The 7,123-nt window shown below is 37.2% G+C and overlaps 1 pseudogene; it reads right to left on the bottom strand.

Annotated features, from left to right (window-relative positions):
- Positions 1-6,098: 6,098 nt before the first annotated feature.
- On the bottom strand, positions 6,099-6,701 carry LOC123956594 (annotated as a pseudogene).
- Positions 6,702-7,123: the final 422 nt, after the last annotated feature.

The raw sequence follows: 7,123 nt of genomic DNA, 5'->3' as shown, positions 1-7,123 counted from the left end.
CACACCAGCACGTACCTTGAGATCCTCGGGCAGAGGTCTGCTGTCTGTTCCAGAGTCTCGACTGAAAACTAAAGGGGACAGAGCGTTTGCTGTCAGGCCCCCGAGGCTCTGGAACAGCCTGCCCGAGGAAATCAGGTCAGCTGAGTCAGTGAACTCTTTTAAGTCCCTTCTTAAAACATATTTTTATAGGAGAGCCTTTCCCGATCTTATTTGACTTTATTTTATCCCTTTTATTTTATTGTATTTTACTAATTTTATATTTATCTTAAATGTGTATTTTAGTCTTTTCAATGTTTTCATGCTTTTATCTTGTATTGTTTTTGTATTATTGTCTCTTGGGTATTATCGTCTTTACACTTGTTAAAGCACTTTGTAACTTGTTTTTGAAAAGTGCTCTACAAATAAAGATTATTATTATTATTATTATTATCATTATTATTATTATTTAAAATTTATCCATCCATCCATCATCAACCGCTTATCCTGCGTACAGGGTTGCGGGGGGCTGGAGCCAATCCCAGCTGACATAGGGTGAAAGGCGGGGTACACCCTGGACAGGTCACCAATCCATCGCAGGGACACACACACATGTGAAATTCTTCGTTAACAAAATTAAGTTGGGGAACATTGTTTAATATTGATAACACACAGGTCAGTGTCTGAATATGAACCAAGCTAAGTGTCACATGTTGACCTTAGTGCATATTGGTTATATTTACAGTTTATGTTGTTTTTTTAATGGCAGTGAACTTGTTCTACAGTTGAAGAAACATTCTAACTTTATTCACTTAAGCACACATTTCATCAAACATCTTGATAGAACTGGGTCATAACTTGCTGTTTAGGTAACTCATGCACAAACAATTAATGTGTATTGAATTTAATAATATATTTTTGCAACTGAAGATTGGAACATTGATTTCTTTCATTGTTATAAAGAGGGTAAACATGAGACACAAGGACATGAAAAGAGAAACATTTCAGCTGGCAGTGTGTGTTTATTCAACAAGACACAATGAGCCACATGAAGAAAAACACAAACACACACTTTTACTGTTTTATTTACTTATTTAATGAAATGTATGAAAAGAATTGTTCTTTTGTAATTCCTTTGTAGCTTTGGCAATATTGTTGTTTTACATTCATGCCAATAAAGCTGAACTGAATTGAACTGAAAATTGTAAGAAAACTAGAGGTGATGATACATCTCAACAACAACTTGTAGATTCCTACAACACACACTCTCAGAGAGAGTAAAGAACAGCTGTCTTTATGAAAGACAATGATTTACAATCTTTGAGAACACAGTACCACTGTCCTTTGAGATTTTGTTCCCAAATGGATTCAAATATTTTCACTCAGTGAATAAAAGAGAAAAAGTAAAAACTGATCTTCTTAATAAGAAATTAACTTCAACTAATTCTCAAGATGTAAAGAAACCGGACAGAGACAGTGTGACATTAAACAAACCCTTGACAGTAAAAGGAACAACATATTGATATTAAAAAAGATGATTTGTCAATAATCACATAATCATCAATACCTTTCAAGATGTAACAAATATTATATTGCACCAACACATGAGAGATTTAAGTGAAGTAAAGTCTATTATGACAATATGTCCATAAAATGGACAGTTCATGTTTTCTGGTCAATATGATTAATACCAATCAAACATAATATATGTTTCCATATATACACATAGTAGTATAATAGTATAATAATAATTGCTGATGCAATCAGATTTGGTTCATGCAACATGCATGACGTTCTCTTTCTAAACTTGAAAAATATTGCTGCTGTCATTTTCTTAGGAAACGTCATCTTGCGCAAAGAAAAAACACAAAATGCAGCTTCTGTACATATAGAAGAACAAGTCCATAAAATTTCAAAGAATTCAGTTCAGTAATCTTTGACCAATGTGGTCATCTCAGTTTGTCTGGTACTAACTCCAGTCTGTAGGTGTCTACCACGGCCTCCAGGGGGCGCTCCTGACCAGACTCTTCTCTTTGGTGATGCTGGTCTGGACTGTGGAGCTCAGAAGAGAGAAGTCAGCCTCCCTTCTTGGACACAGCTGGAGTAGCCCTAATTGACAGAGTCCATATCTTGATTCTGCTGCTGCAGTCGTCTCAGGACATAAACTGTCATCTCCAGGATGTCTGCTTTCTCCAGCTTGGAGTCTGGCTGCTGTTTGAGGAACTCTGGACCCAGGAGAGACTTGAGCTGCTCAATAATAATAATAATAATAATAATCTTTATTTGTAGAGCACTTTTCAAAAACAAGTTACAAAGTGCTTTAACAAGTGTAAAGACAAAAATACCCAAGAGACAATAATACAAAAACAATACAAGATAAAAGCAGTGCTGCTGTTGATTCACTCTCTGCGTAACTTCTCCACCAGAGGCTTTCTGAGCTGCTGAAAAAAGAACAAATTCATTAATACACTTGTTCTGCAATATAATGTTAGCATGAACAAAAACAGTCTCATCAAGGATATTGACATATTCTTGAATCTTCAGTGATTCTGGGAAAGTGGTGACCCTTTAGAGAGAGCAGATCTGCTGCCTGATGCTGGGATCAATGATATTGACTGAGCACTCGCTGGCACCACCATCACACACATAGGAGACAGTTAATTGCTTTTATAGTAAAAAACACTTTGCATGTTCCATGTAGCTAAATTAAACAACCTAAAATCTACCAAGTCCAAATGCAAATTTCCTTCATTTTGTCTTGACAATTAAGTCAAATTTTTCATTTCTTAAAATTCAACCACTGTTTTATTGAACATACTTACAACTATCACTATTTGTAATCAGATATTACGCATGTTATTTCCATGATGTATTTAAAAGATATTCTAAAAACCTTGAGAATAACGATCATTCTGCTGTCCAGATGTTGCACAGTCTTCTGGCTTGTGCCTTGTAGTCAGTGTGGGTAGAAAGTTGGTCTCAGTTTCCCACACTGACTCCCTGAATGCTGTGGTCAATGAACAACAAAAGGACTTTGAATGGAGCTTTTGTGACTGATACTGGACGTATGTTGAAGTAGAAACAGAGCCTGGCGTCACCAACCATCTGGAGGGAAAAAACACCATTGGCTGGTTCTGACAGTTTGTAAAGTTTAAAATGATCACAGAAATTTCATTTTAAGGAATCAGCTCACTTGATTTAGTAACAACTTCCACTCATTGTCACACATTTTGACTATCCAATCACATTTGTGCCTTCGTATCCGCAACTGGATAAAACCTTCAGCTAGATGAGTGTGGGAGGTTGAGGCAGCTGTTTCCTGAAGTGTGCCAAATCCCTTTGGGGAATAGTCTGTTGCTGCTGGTGGTGTTGAGGATGCTAATCATGCTAAACTCTGTTCTCCAGAGTTTTCCCACATTTGGTCCATTGAAAGAAATTTAGACATGTGCCAAAGTCCAAATTGACACTTCAGGATTGTGTCATTCACACATGATGTAATTTATTGTCTTTTCAATTTTACAGTTATTACAACCCCTCCCTTTCTGCCTGCTTTGGCTTCATTGGTTGCTTCCTGCAGGAGCTGGCAGTGTGGGAGGTAATGGGCTGACACCTGTGTAGGCCTCAGCCTAAGCTACATACCACGGTACATCACCCTTGTCTCATTGTCTGTCTGTCTCCTAGGCTCCACATCTCCTGGTTTGGGTTTGTTTGCTGTCCTGAGTTGCTGCCAACCTTCATTGATAAGTTTCTCACTCATCCATGCATTCCACTCATCACTGATGCCACAATTATCACATTCATGTTCTGTAAATAGATATGTTGTTCATAGTTTCTTTAATAATAAAACATCTTTTTGGCACTTTAATCTACTTGGTCTCCCCCTTTCTGTCACATTCTATGAGCCGGGATCTGACACAGTGAAAAGCTCAACAGTATTTTATTAAAAATATATATGAAGTCAATGTTGGGTAAATGGAAATCAGTGAAGAAATCAGCAATGCCATTTTAAAAACCTTCATAGTAATTATAACCAATACACAACGAGGAGAACATGTGACTATTGGCTGTGGTCATATTTAGTCTGATGAAAACACTGACCTGTGTGGTATCAATACAAATAATGTTCTTTTTTTCCAGCATTTGGTTTTCAATTGCATAATATTATCGTGTAAGTATGTAATCCTGAAATGTTATTTAAACTAAACAATCTAAACATCATTCATTATAAATTCTAATTAAAAATGTGCTTTCACATTTGACCTAACTTACAGAAACATAAATAATGACTTTTCAAAACTGCAACTTCAGAAAATTAAAATACATGTCAAATTGGTAAAAGTGATTTTCACATTGGAAAAAAAAAAAAGCAGAGTCTATGATTTGAAACTGGCTCCAAAAATGAAAACTTCTTCGCCTGCATCCCTTTTAATTTCTTGAGGGCAAAGGTCTGGATCTATTGTCCCACAGGACTCTGTGAGTGAGGTTCCTCTGGTTTCCCACACTCTGTCCTTTCACTGCTTTCACCGCAGGAACAATAGAAGTGTGTCTTATATTGCATCTCATTTATACAACATCTGACCTCTTTAAAGAATGAAATAGTTAGCTTGAGACATTTTACATCAAAACACCTGAAACTGACAGTTAAACAGAAATGATTTTACAGCAAAGGTTGAAATGTACATCTGCTCTATCTGTTTGAAGGCTTCACCGACTGCAGTTAATTAGTGGGATATAAAAATAAAAAAGCCACTTCACTGAACATGTTGATGTAAATGTGTCATAATTTTCCATGCATACATAAATAATACAAACACAATTAAAGTGTGTGCTGAATTTAATTTGAATAAGTTTCAGTACAAGGTTGGAACATTGATGCAATTCAATAAAATGTCTATAGGATGTCATTGTTCTCATTTGATTTAAATACTTGACTTGTTCCATATGAATAGAGAGATAAAACATTGATAATCCCCCTTCATCAAAAGTCTTTATTGAATCACATTAATACGCTTAGTTTTACACTAAAAAGGTATGTTACGGATAAAATAACTACTTTCTGTGCTGAACCTTAACTTCTCAATCAAAGGTAGGAACATTGATGGAGACCTCTATCAATTAAGTCAAAATACAAATAAAAAAAAAAACGATGACATGAGAACAGAAACATTTTTACATTACAACGTCCTTCTTTTATCAGTATGAAGAAGGTAACAGTGTTTGTTTATTCAACAAGGCACAATGAGCCACATGAAGTGAGAAAACTCCAACTAGAGGTGATGATACATCACAACCACAACTTGTAGATTTCTACAAGACACACTGTACTCAGAGAGAGTAAAGGAACAGCTGTCTTTATAAAAGACAATGATTTACAATATTTGAGGACACAGTACTCACTGTCCTTTGAGAATTCTTTCCCAAATGGATGCAAACATTTTCACTTAGTGAACAAAAGAGAAAGTAGTAAAAAGTGATCTTACAATAGATCACATAGTTCTTAATAACGTTCAACTGATTCTCAAGATGTAAAGAATATATTGTCACTTAAAAACTGTGACAGTGTGAAGTGAAACAAACCCTTTACAGTAAAAGGATAAACAAATTGATCTTAATACAGATCATTTGTAATAATCACATAATCATCAATAACCTTCAGGATGTAACGAATATCACCATTGCATTATATATTGTACCAACACATGACACAGTGAAGCATAAAAGTATAACAGGAAAATTGTAAACCTTTGGATCTTACAACAGATCAGTTTTGAGTGAGACATTTAAGTGAAGTAAAGTGTATTGTGAAAATATGTCCATAAAAAAGACAGTTTTTTGATCACTATGATCAATAACAATTAAAAGATAACAAATGTTACCATATCTTTATATACTACCAATACATGAAGTACAGTGAAGTATAATAATAATTGTTGATGCAATCAGATTTGGTTCATGCAACATGCATGACAAGATGTTCTCTTTCTAAACTTGAAAGATAATGTACATTTAGGAAATGTCTGTACATACAGACGAACAAGTCCATAAATTTCAAAGAATTCAGTTCAGTAATCTTTGACCAATGTGGTCATCTCAGTTTGTCTGGTACTAACTCCAGTCTGTAGGTGTCTACCACGGCCTCCAGGGGGCGCTCCTGGCCAGACTCTTCTCTTTGGTGATGCTGGTCTGGACTGTGGAGCTCAGAAGAGAGAAGTCAGCCTCTCTAAGCTTCTTATCAGAGGAAGACTGCAGCTTGTTGAAGTGGTTCAAAAGTCTTCTCTGGGACTGTGTCTCCACCTCCTCTTTAGACAGGAAGTGATCCACCTCTTGGACACACCTGGAGTAGCCCTGATCGACAGCTGCTGAATCCACAGCTTGATTCTGCTGCTGCAGTCGTCTCAAGACATAAACTGTCATCTCCAGGATGTCTGCTTTCTCCAGCTTGGAGTCTGGCTGCTGTCTGAGGAACCAGGAGAGACTTGAGCTGCTCAATGCTGCTGTTCGCTCTCTGCGTAACTTCTCCACCAGATGCTTTCTGAGCTGCAGAAAGAAGAGCAAAGTCATTAATACACTTTTTCTGCAATATAATGTTAGCATGAACAAACAAAGACAAAAAGACAGTCTGCCATCAAGGATATTGACATATTCTTGAATCTTCAGTTTACCTTGTGGGTCAGAGTCAGATGCTCCTGAGAATCGGTCATTGCTGCAGTGATTGTAGGTGCCATGGCTGAATCTCTGCGCTGTAGGGGTCTCCGTTGAGAGAATCTGGTAATTGCTGACTTCATCCCTCCTATTTATAGTTCCACATCTCCATATGAATGTGTGGGTCCTGGTCTGGCTGGAGTTTCTCACAGTTTCAACCAATCAGAGAGGTCAGTAAGACAACAAGGGATGCAGCACGCTGAATGCTGTTATTGCCTGGGGGACAATGGTTAGATCTCAGGGGAACAGGTGGAGGACTGGGGGGAGATGGAGGGAGACTCTGTGTGATTCTGGGAAAGTGGTGACCCTGTTGAGAGAGCAGATCTGCTGCCTGATGCTGGGATCAATGACTTTGACTGAGCACACACTGTTCATCTCATTACACACGTGGGTGACTGACAGTTAATTGCATCTAGGGTAAAGACTTCATAGCCTACTTGACACA

This window comes from Micropterus dolomieu, linkage group LG18 (genome assembly GCF_021292245.1).
Source record: "Micropterus dolomieu isolate WLL.071019.BEF.003 ecotype Adirondacks linkage group LG18, ASM2129224v1, whole genome shotgun sequence".
In the NCBI taxonomy this organism is placed as follows: Eukaryota; Metazoa; Chordata; class Actinopteri; order Centrarchiformes; family Centrarchidae; genus Micropterus; species Micropterus dolomieu.
This window is presented reverse-complemented; position numbering and strand designations above follow the sequence as displayed.